Source organism: Ochlerotatus camptorhynchus, unplaced genomic scaffold (genome assembly GCF_037179485.1).
Source record: "Ochlerotatus camptorhynchus isolate MF236.1 unplaced genomic scaffold, CSIRO-AGI_Acam_v1.1 ptg000255l, whole genome shotgun sequence".
Classification (NCBI taxonomy): Eukaryota; Metazoa; Arthropoda; class Insecta; order Diptera; family Culicidae; genus Ochlerotatus; species Ochlerotatus camptorhynchus.
Genome location: NW_027040745.1, coordinates 488519 through 505555, shown reverse-complemented (window position 1 = coordinate 505555; position 17037 = coordinate 488519). Strand labels below are relative to the sequence as shown.

The window sequence follows — 17037 nt, the reverse complement described above, 5'->3', positions numbered from 1 at the left end:
CCAACCAGATAGAAAGGTACTGTCTTCGGCATAGTTGTTCAGGATGTCAAGGCTTTTTTGCAGGTGGACAGTAGTTCAGAGTTTTATCACTTTGCGGCGCTACTATACATGTGAAACTCTTGCATATAAAATATTTCTAGATCCTGACCAGATAGAAAGTATATATATATCCGGCAAAGTTTTTCAGGAAGTCAAGATCTTTTTGTTGGGTGACAATAGATCAGAATTTTCTCACGATGCGGCGCTAGTATATACGTGCTTTTCTCGCATATTCAATAGCTTGAGATCTTGATCAGCTAGAAAGTTGATATCTTCGGCAAAGTTTTGACTCCTAAACAACTTTTTGGCTGGTAAACAGTAGTTAAGAATTTTCTCACCACGTTCGTTAGTATACATGTACATTTCTCACATATGCTATATCTCGAGATCCTGATCACATAGAAAGTTACTGTCTACGACAAAGTTGTTCAGGAGGTCAAGGTCTTTTGGCTGATGGAAAGTAGTTCAGAATTTTCTCACTTCATGGTGCTAGTATACATGTGAAATTCTCGCATATAAAATATCTCAAGCTCTTGACCAGACAGAAAATTATTGTCGTCGGCTCAGGATATTACAAAATTTTTGCTCGTGGACAGTTGTTCAAAATTTACTCACTGCATAGCACTAGTGAAATGTGAAATTCTCGCCTGTTATATATCTCGAGATCCTGACCAGATAGAAAGTAATTGTCTTGAACAAAGTTGTTCTGGATGTTATTACCTATTGGTGCACAATGTTTCAGAATTTTCTAACTGCGCTGCGCTAGTATACACGTGCAATCCTCATATATGCTACAGCTCGAGATCCCGAAAAGCTAGAAAATTACTGTCTTCGGCAAAGTTTTTTTTTTTGAGATCAAAGCTTTTTTGCTGGTGAACAGTAAATAGTTCGGAATATTTTCGGTATGCGGCGCTAGTGTGCATGTAAAATATTTGTATATGCTATAGCTTAAGGCCAGGAAGTAACTGTCATCGTCAAAGTTGTACATGCGGCAAAGTTCTTCCGGATGGTGAACATGCAAATGTGTTTTGTTCAAAGCTCTCTCATTTTACGTCCAATTTTTGATCTCCTTAGGTTATTTGAATGGTATGAATGGTATAGCATTAGGGTTCTACTACTACGTTTAATTTCAAATTATTTGTTCAAGTCAATTCTGATAAAATCAATCATGACCCTTCAGAGTAAATTTTGAAAAATAGTGCAACTTTGGGTGAACCTTTGGTATACAAAATTTGAATTTGTCTCTTCGTATTTCCATTCAAAATCTTTCAAATGTTCCAAAAAGAATGAAAATTTGACGTTTTTAGAAGGTGTCCTTAAACTTATGATACGGGGGTACGGTTTTATAAATTTCTCCATTCAACTGAGCATAAGTGCCTCACTCTCTGAGTTAGTTTCGTTGTCCGTGCACACGTAAATACAGGGATTTTTTTATTGTTCTAGACTCCTCGATAAGACATTTTGAAATTAGCCTAAAATGAAAGGGAGACTCTAAACATTCATTTGGTGGAAGTTTCAGCGATATTGATCTTTCAAGATAATGTTTTCCATCTGAAATACGTGTTACCCCTAATTTATCAGAGGTATAAAAGTGGAACGACTCACCCCAATTTATGTATCCACATATATGGATGAAAATCTTCACCAGTAAAGGAAATCCAGAATATATTTGTGTTATCCCTTTAAGGCTGATGTAAATTGTATTTTTATTTTATGATATTTGATATGCGAGAATTGCTCGCCAAGTTTTGAGAAATTTCTGAACTACTGTTCATCAGCCAAAAGATCTTTTTCTCCTTCACAGCTTTGTCAAATACATTAAATTTCTAGCTGTTCAGGATATCGAGATATTATATATGCGAAGATTTCACGTATATCCTAGCGCCGCGTAGTGAGAAAATTCTGTTCTGTCGACCAACGAAAAAGTTTTGATCTCCTGAATAACTTTGCCGATGACAGTTTAGCAGGTCTCGAAATATATCTAATGCGAGAATTGCATGTGTATACTAGCGCAATGATGTGAAAAAATTGAATTCCTGTCCACCAGCCAAAAGGCCTCTCCTGATCAACTTTTCCGAAGACAGTAGCATTCTATTTGGTCAGGATCTCGTGATATTTAAAATGTGAACATTTCACGTATATACTGTGGTGAGTAGTATTATGTTTAGATTTTAACAAATTTCTCAAATTTTCAACTAGATCTACAGATCATTTGAACAAAAAAAAAAAGAAAAAGGATTCGAACCACACCAACGTTGCGGTTATCAGGCTTGTGTCTTTACCACTGGTCTATCAGCGCTCACGACATATACTAGAGCCGCTTAGGAAATTCTCAACTATTGTACACCAAGCAATAGGCTTTGACCTCCTGAACAACTTTGTCGAAAACAGTAACTTTCTATCTGGTCAGGATCTCGAAACAACCAACATGGGAGAATTTCACGTGTATTCTAGCGCTACATAGTGAGAAAATTTTGAACTACTGTCCACTAACGAAATCTATCTGATCAGAATCTCGAAATATTTTACATGCGAGAATTTCGCGTGTATACTAAAGCCACGTAGTGTGGAAATTCTGAACTATTGTGCACCAAGCAATAGGTATACTTCATGAACAACTTTTTCAAAGACAGTTATTTTCTACCTATTCAGAATCTCGAGCTATAGCATACGCGAGAATTGTACACGTTTAGTAGCGACAGGTGGTGAGAAAATTCTGGGCTTCTGTCCACCAGCCAAAAAGTCTAGACCCCCTGAACAAGTTTGCCGAAAACAGTAACTTTCTATCTGCTCAGGATCTCGAGCTATTGTATATGCGGGAATTGCATGTGTATACTAGCACCGAGTAGTGAGAAAATTCAGAACAACTATCCACCAACGAAACGATCTTGACTTCCTGAACAACTTTGCCAAACACAGTTAATCTCTATCTGGTCAGGATCTAGTGATGTATCACATGCAAGAACTTAACATGTATACGAGCACTACCTAGCAAAAAGACTATGATCTTCTGAACAGCTTTGCCTAAGACAGTAACTTTCTATCTGGTCAGGATCTCGAGATATTTTATATGAGAATTTCATGTGTATACTAGCGCCGCGTGTATAGCGTGCAAATTCTGAACTACTGTCCACCAGCCAAAAATACTTGACCCCCTGAACAAGTTTGCCGAAGATATTAACTTTCTATCTGCTCAGGATCTCGAGCTATTGTATATGCGAAAATTGCACGTATATACTAGCGCCACGTAGTGAGAATTTTCTGAACTACTCGACCAACGAAAAGATCTTGACTTCCTGAAAAAATTTGCCGAAGACAGTAACTTTCTATCTGGTCAGAATCTCGAGATATTTTATATGAGAATTTCACGTGTTTCCTAGCGCCGCGTATTGAGAAAATTTCGAACTATTGTGCACCAAGAAATAGGTTTTGATCTCATCAACAACTTTGTCGGCGACAGTAACTTTTCATGTAGTCATGATCTCGAGATATATCACATGCGATAATTTCACATGTATTCTAGCGCTACGTAGTGAGAAAATTCTGAACTACTCTCCACCAGCCAAAAGGTTATGATCTCTAGAACAACTTTGCCGTAAACAGTAACTTTCTATCTGGTCAGGATCTCAATATTTTCCATGTTGTAACCAATTAAGTCAAATCCCGCGTAGTACGGACACCGTTTACGAGGTTTCCATTCACATTTTCTCTATTATCCGCATTTTTTTAGGGGTTACTGTGATAAAAGTTTAGCTTGTTTAGTTAAAAATAAGTTTTTTAAGGAATACCCGTTGGTTTCATATCGATTGGTGGCTCGGTTGCAAAATGGCAATGGAAAACTCACACTGTTGTACAAAGTACAACGCGCGAGTAACGGAGGGTTAATCTGTAGAAGGAAATTAACTCGATGAAAATCATCAGTATAGTTGGACTTGGACGGTTCATGTTAGTTATGACAGCCTTTCAAATTACAGTTCAATTGAAATGGTCATGAGCCGAAAAAGTTTCGCATGGACCAAATTAGGTTCTAATTTAATTTTTTTTTTTGTTTATAATAGTACTTTCCATTCGACTCCGACACCGACTCCACAGCCCCGGTTCTAACGCATAAACATCGTTTCAGTTTGTATTGAAACTGCAATTTAAAAAGTACACTAAATCCCATTTATGGTGGCATCTTTAATTAAACATACCAAAGTCTGTTAATTTGCTCGCCCCAGCTCAACCACCGGGCTCAAAAATTACGATCGTAACTTCGCATTACTCTTGAGCCCGGCTGTCAAGACCAGCGCCAGTGCTAATCTTAGCACTATTTTCCGGAACACCAGAATCCTGTAGTCCGGGTACCAGACCATCGTTGTCGTTGGTCATGTTGCAAGACCGAAGAGAGTAGAACCATAAAGCTTCATACTTTTGTATCATGCAGTGCGACAGGCGACAGTGCCATACAATCTATGGCCACCCCGTCCGTCCGTCCGTCCGTCCGATGAAGGTTCCTGAGGATTTCTGCGTGACTATCGAGAAGTGTGGTCAGTGACACACTATCAACGACGGTAACTGCAATGGGCAAAGGACACCGAACCAAGGCCGTGTGCCTCGACTGATACTTTGTGTGAAAGTCTGCTCACCCAAATGCAACTAAATGCACCCAATGGACTGGCTGGACCTACAACAGAAGGAGGCAAGCTTTCAGTTTGGTATTTGTAATGTCGACTTAATGCGGTGGTCTGGAGAATCAGCTCCTTCCATGAGGGGCTGTGGTGCAAAAGTGAACGAGTGTATGCTTTTCTGATATAAATTTAAGTTATTTATTTGCAACCGTTCGAGCTGCTATTTTGCCGCAGAAAGTCCCCGTTGCGTTGTGCGGTGCAGCACGATTCTCCAATGGCGGTCATTGATTCTTTCATGTGCTCCCAATAGCCGTGTCCATCCGGTTGTTTCGGTATCAATCGAACCTCGGGGAACCTTGGATTGCGCTGTTTGAACTACTAGTCCTTGCATGCACGCTCACACGTCTGACATGGACCGATGTTCAAGTGAACTATAAATCAAGTACAGATGCGGCCCCGTACGGAGCGAGTGAAAACCGTCGTCTCACGCTGTGGTCCATCCCCGGGGTATGGATGCCGCCAATATCTGTGTGCGTTCCGGGGAGAAAAACTTTTTCATTAGTGCGATAATTTCAGTCACATTAAGGAAATAAATCAAGACCCGTTGTTGCGCTGCGACGAATGGGACGGCCGCCCTGTTTTTCAGCCAGCCGCATACTCCCTCATTTTGCTGTTAATCACAGACGGAAGGAGAAATTCAATTTATTAACATTCAAGGAAATCAGTGCGAGGTAGCACTTCATTAAATATGATAACCACTTTTCCGACAGCGCCTTATCCGTTCCAGGGCAGGAATTCCAAGATGAGATAATTTCCTTCGTCAGACGAAAAACACGCGCAACACCCTCTTGTCGTTTACTTGCGGGCAGATTCAAATAGAACTCGTTCGATAAGTTAAATTGACAAAAATAAGGTGAGGTTCTTCAATTTCAGAAAAAGTCGCATTTTTTCTGGTTGACATCTAGGTGCCTTTTTGGCTTACATCTCCAATTCTATTTTCTTCGGTCGACACCAACGTTTCGGATCGAATCGAAGCAACAAATGAAGATGGGTCGTGTTTCTGTCATATTCCAATCTCCTTATCTGCCTTACTTTATGGGAACAGTCAAGATTTCTACTGCGCGGTGAACTGGTAATTCGGGCATCCACAATTGCTGCTGGATTTTAAAACATTCCGCTCCATTTTTGAGGAACATTGACTATGCTCTGGACTATTCACCATGAGGTGTTTGTATGTGTGATTCCTACAACGCGAGTATCGCGTTATAGCATTCCATAGCAAACGAACCCCCGCAGAAGATTGTTGACTGTTTAGGTAAAGGTAGAGGAGGAAGCATGACAAAAAAGAAAGCAATTTGATTACAGAGGCCATATGTGCGATAGGTGATTCGGTGTAGGAGGCGTGCGAGCGTCTTTCTTCTGCTTTTGAAGGATTTCTCAGATTTCTACTGGTCTGTTCTTTTTCTGCTCCCTTTATATATATTATAACACGTTTCCACGCATTGGGATATGTTAGGCAGAGGACGCAAACGGTGTTCTGGTGAAGACTTTGATGAATTGAATCAGACTGACACAGTTTTTTTTTTTTTACTTTTGCTAAGGACTTCAAGGATGCTGCTTTTGACTAATGTGTTCACCTTTCCTCAGCGATGAGCTGTCGAAAAGAGGTGAAAATGCGTGAAATGAACACAATTTCCCTTTGTTATGGTTGATGAACGAGGAGGACGGTGGGAAAAAGAAAGTTAAGAATGGAAACAGGTGATATAGGTGAAAAGTGATTTATTTAAGATGTATCAGGCGATCAATACAATACATTGCATTGAATATAAATTTTACCGTCCGAAGCATTTCTGTTAGAATTTTTGTTTAAAGAGAGTTATACTACTAAAAGGTAAAATGTATATGATTTCTGTCAAACTAATCAATAAGCCTACTTATGAGTTATTGGGCTACAAAATGGTGAGTTGACAACCTGGAAGGAGCGGAATACCTAGCAAGTTCCTACTTCACGCCTCCCCGAGTCATATGATAACAAAAGACAACAAGTTGAAACATGGACAAAGCTGGGCAATGTTGTTAGTCCAAATGTTCGCGCGTAAAACCGACTTTTCGGACACAACAAAGAATATTCACGGTTACAACATAAACATAATTTATTTTGACGAGAACTAAAACACTTTATTCCTAACGCGAACACTACAACAAAACTTTATTGCGGATAATCAAACACGCTCCGACGATGTGTAAAGCACGACGGTTTATTTTATTCTTTTGCGCTTAATACGAATACGAACATACTTTCTTTATTAGCTGAAAAGTTAATATGTTTTCGTTAGAAATAGGATTAGTTCTGGAACAAAGTTCGCGTAAATTCCACATAGTCCAGGGCGCCGGTGATGGGGTGGCCCGTCTTCGTGTCGTTGAACGGTTTCATCCTCTGGACGCAGTAGTCCGCCATGTCCTTGGTGAGGTTGGAGAAGAGTTCATCCTTGGTGACGTATGGACGGTCGGAGGCGGTAATGGCGCGGAAGGCATTCTCGATCTCCTCGTAGCTCTGGACGTTCTCCGTTTCCTTGGAGATCATGAAGGCAATGTACTCCTGCAGGGAAACGTGTCCATCGCGGTTCGGATCGACCACGTTCACAATCTCTTCGAACTACGGGTCGGGTTGTCCCTCTTCCACTCTTGTCCTTGTCGAAGTGCTTGAACATCATCGAGAATTCCTTGAGTGAATCTTCCGAGACTCCAGATTGATTGCGGGCTTGGATCTGTTGCTTTAGATTGTGCTGCATACGCATGGCAAGCTGGTCGAGCTGATCCCATTGCTGGGCGAGGCCTACGGTTTAATGTTCCGTGTAACGATTGTCCAGGATGCGGTGTTCCTCCAGCGTAGCTCATAGCTCCTCAATCTTCTTCAGGTCGCCACGACGAGCGCGAATTTCATTAGCCTTGTGGCAGAGCGCTTCGAATTGCTCTTCCAACGAGGCTAATGAAATTCGCGCTCGTCGTTCGGTTAGTTGTTAGCAATAGCAAAGTGAAGCGGTGCGACGCGAACACTGGCGTGGTAACCATAGTACGGTGATAAAGGAAATGCTTCACCAAACCCGAGCGTCTGTTCACCATGGAGGTGCGGCTCAAAACGGCGTGATTGGTTGGCAGTCGATCAACGCGAGGATGTGCAAGTTAAGGATTGAGGGTCGTTTCTTCAACTACAGCTTCATCAACGTGCACTGCCCACACGAAGGGAGACCCGACGACGAAAAAAAGCGTTCTATACGCAGCTGGAGCAGGTGCACGACGGCTGTTCGGGACGTCAAAATGCCGGCGCCGGTGGTGCAGTGGTAAGCGTGACTGCTTTCTCACACCCCAATGGGTCTGGGTTCAATCCCAGCCGAGGTCGGTGGGATTTTTCTGAGGCATAAAAATCTCTGGTCACGTTTTCCTTCGGAAGGAAAGTGAAGCCGTTGGTCCCGGCCCATGTATGTTGAATGGGTGCGATATCCTGCGCAGGTGTGGAAGCTGCCTTCCTGCACATTCGATTGCCGTCAATGGATGACAATCGATGTCCGTCGGTGATTGGCACTAGATTGCGGAACAGAGACCGACGTTAAATAAAGGAAAGAAGAAGAAGAAGAAGAAGAAGAAGAAGAAGAAGAAGGACGTCAAAATCGTCATCGGCGACATGAACGCTCAGGTAGGACGGGAGGCAATGTATAGACCGGCAATCGGGCCAAACAGCCTGCATGCCGCATCGAACGAAAACGGCCAACGATGCGTGAACTTTGCAACCTCTCGGGATATGGTAGTTCGAAGTACCTTTTTCCCCCGCAAGGATATCCACAAAGCCACCTGGAGATCACCTGACCAACACACAGAAAACCAAAGCGATTACGTTCTAATCGACGGGAAATTCTTCTCCGACATTATCAACGTCCGCACGTACCGCAGTGCGAACATAGATTCGGACCACTACCTAGTTGCAGTATGCATGCGCTCAAAACTCTCAACGGTGTATAACACACGTTGAAGTCGAACGCCGCGACCCAACATTGAGCAACTACGGGACGCCGGAGTTGCCCTGGACTACGCGCAGCAGCTGGAAGTTGCACTACCCACGGAAGAGCAGCTTGGCGCAGCCTCTCTTGAAGATGGCTGGAGAGACGTCCGTTCCGCCATAGGTAGTATTGATGCAGCGGCACTAGGTACTGCAATCCCGGACCGAAGAAATGACTGGTTTGACGGCGAATGCAAACTGTTAGTAGAGGATAAGAATGCAGCACGGGCGAGAATGCTGCAACACCGCACGAGATTGAATGTGGAGCGATACAGACAAGCGCGGAATAGACAAAACTCCGTTTTCCGAAGGAAGAAGCGTCAGCAGGCAGACCGAGATCGCGAGGCGATGGAAAATCTGTACCGCGTAAACGACACACGGAAGTTCTACGAGAAGCTAAATAGTTCGCGCAAAGCCGATATGTGCAAGGACTTGGACGGTAACCTTCTCACAAACGAGTGTGAGGTGATTGAGAGGTGGAAGCAGTACTATGACGAGCACCTCAACGGTGCTGCAGCAGAAAACGAAGGTGGCACGGCAACAGACCTTGGAGCACGCGCAGAAGACGACAGGCTACCGGCCCCTGATCTTCAATAAATTTAGGAAGAGATCGGTTGGCTGAAGAACAACAAAGCAACTGGTGTAGATCAACTACCAAGTGAGCTATTAAAATACGGTGGTGAAGCACTGGCTAGAGCGCTGCACTGGGTAATTGCCGAGATTTGGGAGGAGGAGATATTACCGGAGGAGTGGATGGAAGGTGTCGTATGCCCAATCTACAAAAAGGGCGACAAGTTGGATTGCTGCAACTACCGCGCGATCACACTGCTGAGGTAATACCAGGCGAGATTCATGGGTGCCCGCGCTACCACGGACCAAATTTTCGCGATTCGGCAGGTTCTGCAGAAATGCCGCGAATGCAACGTGCCCACACATCATCGATTTCAAATCCGCATACGACACAATCGATCGAGATCAGCTATGGCAGATTATGCACGAGTATGGATTTCCGGATAAACTGACGCGATTGGTCAAGGCGACGATGGATCGAGTGATGTGCGTTGTTCGAGTATCGGGGACACTCTCGAGTCCCTTTGAATCTCGAATGGGGTTACGGCAAGGTGATGGACTTTCGTGTCTGCTGTTCAACATCGCGTTAGAAGGTGTGATCAGAAGAGCTGGGATAGACACGAGTGGCACGATATTCAGGAAGTCCATCCAGCTCCTTGGCTTCGCCGATGACATTGACATTATGGCACGGAACTTTGAGATGATGGCGGAAACGTACATCAGACTGAAGGCTGAAGCTAGACGGATTGGAGTTGCCATCAACGCATCAAAGACAAAATACATGAAAGGAAGAGGTTCTAGGGAAGACAATGTTACCCTCCCACCCCGAGTTCAGATTGACGGTGACGAAATCGAGGTGGTCGATGAGCTCGTGTATTTGGGCTCACTGGTGACCTCCGAAAATGATATAAGCAGCGAAATTCAAAGACGCATTATGGCAGGGAATCGTGCCTACTTTGGACTCCGAGGGACGCTCCGGTCGAATAAAATTCTACGCCGCACGAAGTTGACTGTGTACAAGACGCTGTTTAGACCGGTGGTCCTCTACGGCCACGAGACCTGGACTGTGCTCTTGGTGTTTTCGAACGGAAGGTGTTGCGTACCATCTACGGTGGAGTTCAAATAGATGACGGAACGTGGAGGAGGTGAATGAACCACGAATTGCACCAGCTGCTGGGAGAACCATCCATCGTCCACATTGCAAAAATTGGGCGACTACGGTGGGCTGGGCACGTCGTAAGAATGCCGCATGACGACCCAGTGAAAATGGTTCTAGAAAGCGACCCAACAGGAACAAGAAGAAGAGGCGCGCAGCGGGCAAGGTGGATCGACCAAGTAGAAGGCGACCTGCGGACCCTTCGCAGACTACGAGGTTGGCGAAGTGTGACCATGGATCGAGTAGAGTGGAGACGACTTCTTCGGACAGCAGAGGACAACACGGCCTTAGCCTGATTGGTAAGGTAAGTACTTATGAGTACATTGTAAATTATTATTTTAAATAAATCAAATACCATAAACATTAATATTACTTGCTGAAACCAAAATTCAGACTTTTTCATGGAATAATCAACTCTTCACATCACGGCACACTAATCGACACGTTAGGGCACACTTTGACAAGTATGTCACACACGAGCACATATAAGACGATGCTACGATATAAAATCAAACTAATTGCAAGCTAAAATCACATCACAAAAAATAACTGCCATGAATTTCAGGTTGATGCACTCAAAACAAATCCCACTAACTTTCCTATTTGATGTTCTTCTTCAACGTTCGGTAATGAATGGGCTATCGTTGCTAATAATTACCTATTTAAAAAAATAACATTCTACTTTATTCCACTCTTCATCGCCGATTCATTTATCTCCCGATCCATTATTCAAGCTCGAAAAACTCGCGGGCCAGTTATTTTCTAAATTTGACAACTGCCAGCTTCCATTAATCATGTTAACAAATGAACACTGTGTCTTTCCAAAGACCCCCGTTGTTTTCTCTCGTTCACCCACTCCCAGCCGCATCACCTTAAAATTGAACCGAATCCATTCAAACACCGACAACGACGACGACGACGACGACAATAATAACAGAAGCTAAAAATGGAAGCATTTAAGTCACTGTGCCACGCGCCTGACCGACCAAGATAGCGGCCGGGGCCAAAAAGAAACACCACAAAATCGTGATCCAACCAACTTTTCAAACAAGTTGGTATAGGCTTCAAGCATCGACAACCGACCGACAACGGCGACGACGACGACCGCCTGATCGGCCAACAGAGACCGGCAGCGAAATGGGAAACATGCAAGCGTGCACGACACCTCATTCAGCAGTTATCCGAGAGCGGAAGAAAGGGGTTCAAGTGTTACAGTGAAAGGTTAATTTCTTAATTTTATTCTCATTTTTCATACGATGTTTTGTTGTTGTTGCTGTTGGTTGATGGTGGTTTGTACATCGGGACCACGTATACAGTTGGTCAAATAGACTCGTGTCCCGCATTATGGCTTGGTAGGGTTCAGAGCCCTGACAGTAGTGGTAATTTCGGTGGACCTAATGAAGTCGAAAAAAAAACGAAGCATGCCACCGCTTCGTTACGGCTTATTAGCGCTGGGTAAATCCAAATCGGCCGGAGTAAGCGCGGTTAAAAAGAAGAAGTGATGGACATGGTCAATGTGTGCTGAACAAGCGCGAGGTTTTCTCAATGGTGGTTGCTGGAATTTGTCAGAAGCTTGAATCTACGAATTTGAATTCGGATCCAATTTTTGTTGGATTGAACTATCGGTTGATACGATGTCAATAAATTTATAATTGTTTAGTCTCAATTTTACTTATTATTTGGAAGCTAAATTGCATTGTTTTCTTTCATTTCAGGTAAATCTCGTTCCATGGAAAATAACACAAAAGTCGGTAAGAATTTTAAGAGTAGAAAATTTAAAATCCGCAATATATGACCATATTCAAAGGTCCACGGTCCATCAGACAAAGATCCCATAATAATTGGAAGATTTCTGCATTTTTTTATCCTTCCACCACTCCTAATTTTTTCCATCCAAAGAGATGCACCTGTCCCCATCGAATGCGGAAAAAATGCACCTAAAATCCCATAAATAAACGAGAACCGAGTTGCAGACAGCACGATAAAATAAACCGAAAAACTTTTAAATTATGTCATCAGCACCATTATTCATAACTCCGCACCATTTTTGGTTTCTCCTTTCTGTCAACCAAGTCCAGCAATTGTAGCACTTTTTGTCCAACTTTTCCAACCGCGACGGAGAGCTCGCGGTTCGTTTCGTTCTCAATTCCAATCGCTTTTTTGGGTCCAATTTTCAATTTCATCTCCGCCACCCTTTCCCCTCCTGGTCGTACCCTTTTTCGCCTAATTAGAAAGTCTAAAACACAAAACTCCGCGCAAAAGACTCGGTTTCTTTTCGGTTTTCCCAAGAAACGCAAGAGTGAAAAGTCATTTTCAGTTGGAGAAAACTTTCCCGCCTGGAGAACTGGGAATCTTTTTGCCATTTCTGTTTTGTCGCCTTCCCGGAAAATCGCGCAAAGTTCTATCACCGAGCTGAAAATAAGGTGAATCGTCGCTTGTGACGGATTAGGTTCATCATTGGCGCGGGTCCAGGGCAAACTCGCGAAATACGATACAGCTACCCTAAAAGTTTGGTGCCGAGGGAAGAACTCAAGATGAAGATTGCTGAAAACTGATATAATATTCCACTTAATGCAACGCAATTTTAAATTAATTTGACTGTCGGTCGAGCTGGAAAAACAAGAATCTGGGGTGGAAAAATGGTTGGAGTTTCGGGGAGAATGTTAGAATAAATATACCCGGGGAAGTTTTTGGCCGTCCGACTGCGGCCAACCAAAGGATGGAGAAGCGCGACTTTAAATGTTAATGCAATTTAAAGAAATCTTCATTTTAAGAAGAATCTTTGTGAAGTGGATGATGAAGATAATTATGAGCTTCTTTTGTTGCATAATTTAGCTGAATCCTTCCCAGCAGTGATGGATAGCTCTTTTGGGACTTTTTCATTACTTTTAATATAGCATGCTTACGATGAATCCAATAAAATTTTCAGTTAACCCATCTTTTTTTCTTGATTTGTACTAGTACTAGACCCTACATATCGACCCTAACTCATGAACCGGGGACCAATGGCCTTACTACCGAAGGAAGGCGAAATTTTATGCCTAAAAAAATCCTGACGGCGCTGACTGGGATTGAACCGAGGCCCTTTGGAGTGATAGGCAATCACGCTTACCATTACACCACCTGAGTTAACCAATCTTAAAATAGATAATTTAATGCTATCAATATCTATAAAAAAAATCTAAATTTTCGTCCTTTGCCCGCTCTGCTTTTTCACTGAAGGTGCACTTAAGAGCGCTGTCGAGTGCACCTTCAGTGAAAACACAGAGTATGGCCCTTCGGTTCGGAAATTTTGCATTTTGGTAGAGAGATTAGCATTAAACTATCTACTTTACGATGGGTTAACTGAAAATTCAACTGTATTTTACGTTAGCAATCAAAAGTAATAAAAACTACAAGGGACAGTCCTATGGGGTTGTACGCAATGGTGACGTAGGACTACGTGGTCTTATATAGTAAATGTTATTTGTTAACTGCAGCAGGAGCTTGTGTTTTGTGTAGGAATATGAATTTGAGCGGGGTTCACTCTGTTTATACTCTTAAGTATGACGCTCATGGCGTAGATGGCCAACAGCGACACACAAACAGCTATTGATTCCGATCAATAGCGGTGCGGCTTCTTCCTCCTTCTATGGATGCTCATGTGGGCTGCAACTTTCGTTGCGTACTGGAGAACAATGTTCAACAACACGCGCCGAAAGCACTGCTGCTGCCAGCCTTGATAGCTAGCTTTTTTTTTTCTTTATTATAGAGATTAGCCATTTTAGTTCATCTCTTGATTGATAGCTAGCTGCTTGCGGGGAGCCTTTCGTTGTGTACTGGAGAACACCACCACTCACCACGTTGTGAGACCAGATGGAATTCAACATTGAAATCTGTGGCAGGGAAATCACTTTTCGCAGGCAATCGGTGATATTTTTAACTATCATAGCAACATTCGTGCAATTTTCAATAGTGACATTTAAAAAAAAAAATGATGAAATCTTAAATTCAACAGATGCGTAGGAATATTTTGAATCGATTGGTTATAAAATTATTGAAATTGCTCCATGGGCAGCTGAGTTATTAACGTTCAAAATCTTTCAAAATTATGTTACATGTTCCATTTTCGGTTTTCGCAAAGTGTACCTCCATATAGAAATCACAGGTGTAGTCCTACGTAAAAAGCCCAAAAGAGTACGCCATCACTGCTTCTAAGGTTTAGAAAGGTTTATGAAACGATTAGGAAATTGATTTATTATGTTCTAAGTAGAGGTATGTTGGCACCCCAACAGAGGTTCGTTAGAATTCAAAACGAGATTCACAAAAAGTCAAATGGATATTCACAGGAATACTAACGGGGATTTGCAGGAATCCCAACGGGGATTCATCGGAATCTGAAAGGGTCTGTCTATTGTAAACCTTTGAACTACACTTTCCCCCCGAAGAACGCGAACTCGGTCTACACGAATTCCACTTACGTTGGTATCGATTGATTCCGTTTACGCGAGGGAATCGCGTAAATGGAGTACACGTAGCATATGGGACTTGACCTAATAGGGACCAACATGGAATATCTCGCGATCCTGGACATATAGAAGGTTACTGTCTCTGGCGAAGTTGTTCAGTAGATCAAGCCCTAATGGTTGGTGGAGAAAAGTTCGCAATTTGCTCACTATGCGGTGCTAGTGTGCATGTATTAGAGATTTCGTTGTTTATGTCATGTCTTGAAATCCTTGCCATCTAGGAAGTTGCTGTCTTCGGCACAGTTGTTCAGTAAATTAAGACCTAATGGTTGATGGACATAAGTTCGGAATTTTTTCACTATGCGGCGCTAGTGTGCTTGAATTTGTGATTCCCTAGTTTACGTTATAACTTGAAATCCTTTCCATCCAGAAAGTTGCTGTCTTCGGCGAAGTTGTTCAGTGAACCAAGACCTTCAGTTTTAAATTTTGCGCAAACAACGATATCACAAATTCATGCACACTACCGCCGCGTAGCGATAAAATTCCGAAATTCTGTCCACCAACAATAAGGTCTTGATCCACTGAACAACTTCTCCGAAGAAAGCAACTTCCTAGATTGCAAGGATTTCAAGATATCACAAAAACAAGGGCATCATTAACTTATACACACTAGCGGCGCGTAGTGAGAAAATTCCGAATTTCTGCCCACCAACAATAAATTCTTGATCCACTGAACAGCTTCGCCCAAGAAAGCACCCTCCTAGATGGCAAGGATTTCAAGATATCACAAAAACAAGGAAATCACTAATTCATGCAAACTAGCGCCGCGTAGTGAGAAAATTCTGAACTTCTGTCAACCAAGGATAAATTCTTGATCCACTGAATCCACTGTTGGTCCCTATAAGGTCAAATCCTATATGCTACGTGTACTCCATTTACGCGAATTCGATTTACTTCTTCTCTTCTTTTTCGCATATAAAGCTTATTGCTTATCGCATATTAGCTTATTGCGTGCTCTCAACTTAGTGTTCTAAATGCACTTCCACAGTTGTTAATTGAGAGCTTTCGATGCCAATACCAATGCATGAATTTGTATACTGCGTGGCAAGCACAATGATACGTCAATGATGGAAGTCGAGAAAATTTCCAATTTCCGGACCGGGAATCGAACCCGCCGCCTCCGGCTTGGTAATACCGTACCTTTACTGACTAGGCTATGAGGCTATGATTTGCAAATCTGTTGTCATAATTAAGATCTCTAAATGTCGCTAATTTTACTAAAAGCAGCCTAAACTATGAAAAAAGATGAAAATCGACCGTTTTTTTAAACTTCATACATACTCTGATAAATCAATAAATAGTTGTTGAACCACTAGCCAAGATTTCAAAAATCTATCTACAGTCTCTCAAAAAATTGCCCATGCTCATTTTTGAGATACACTTTGCAGCAACTTACTATGATAGACATGTGTTGCTTGGAGAATGTCTATATATTTTCACACGAGGACCTGTGTACCTTTGCTGTGGTGACATCATTAACTTCTTTGCATAAATCCTCGAAAATCTTTGAACTTGTTCCGCATATAGGTTCTTTTTAGGTCGCTGGACTATTTCTAGAAAATTCATGAACGACAAGTTGGCTTTCTCAGCTTGCAGATTTCTTAACTATTAATAATCTGGATTGATTTTCAGAGCCCTCTGGACTTACCCTAATACCCCTTGGATAGCTATTTACATGCCCGAAAGGACTTGCGAATTTGCCTGTTGAAGGGTTCTAAACATGCATTTCTTTGGAATGATCTTCTATAACAGTCTATATAACATTAATATGACTAGTTTCGGTTCATAATTCTGAATTTGTGTACCTCGGGGTTAGAATAAAGGGTGTCCCACATCAAATTGCATCACTTAAAAAACGCTGTAGAAAATTACCCATTAGATATTTTCTCTTGGAAATTTTGGGTAGAAGTAGTTTAGAGTGAATTGTTTACACTGTATTTTTATCGCTGTCAATTTTTCGATAGTTGGAAAAAATGGCGTCACCCGAAAAGCAACGTCGCGAATTAATTTTGCACAAGCACCTGGAAAATCCTCAATTCTCTCATCGGGACATCAAAAAACAACTCGGAATCGTGCAGTCACCGGTGAGTCGTGTGATTAACC

The 17037-nt window shown here is 42.4% G+C and overlaps 1 protein-coding gene and 1 pseudogene across 2 annotated transcripts in view; one reads left to right on the top strand and one right to left on the bottom strand.

The window, feature by feature from the left end:
* LOC135704987 (netrin receptor unc-5-like) overlaps positions 1-17037 on the top strand; it is an 846608-nt gene that overhangs the window by 711901 nt on the left and 117670 nt on the right. The gene's annotated exons all lie outside the window — the stretch shown is intronic.
* LOC135704991 (spectrin alpha chain-like) overlaps positions 6927-17037 on the bottom strand; it is a 32970-nt pseudogene continuing 22859 nt past the window's right edge.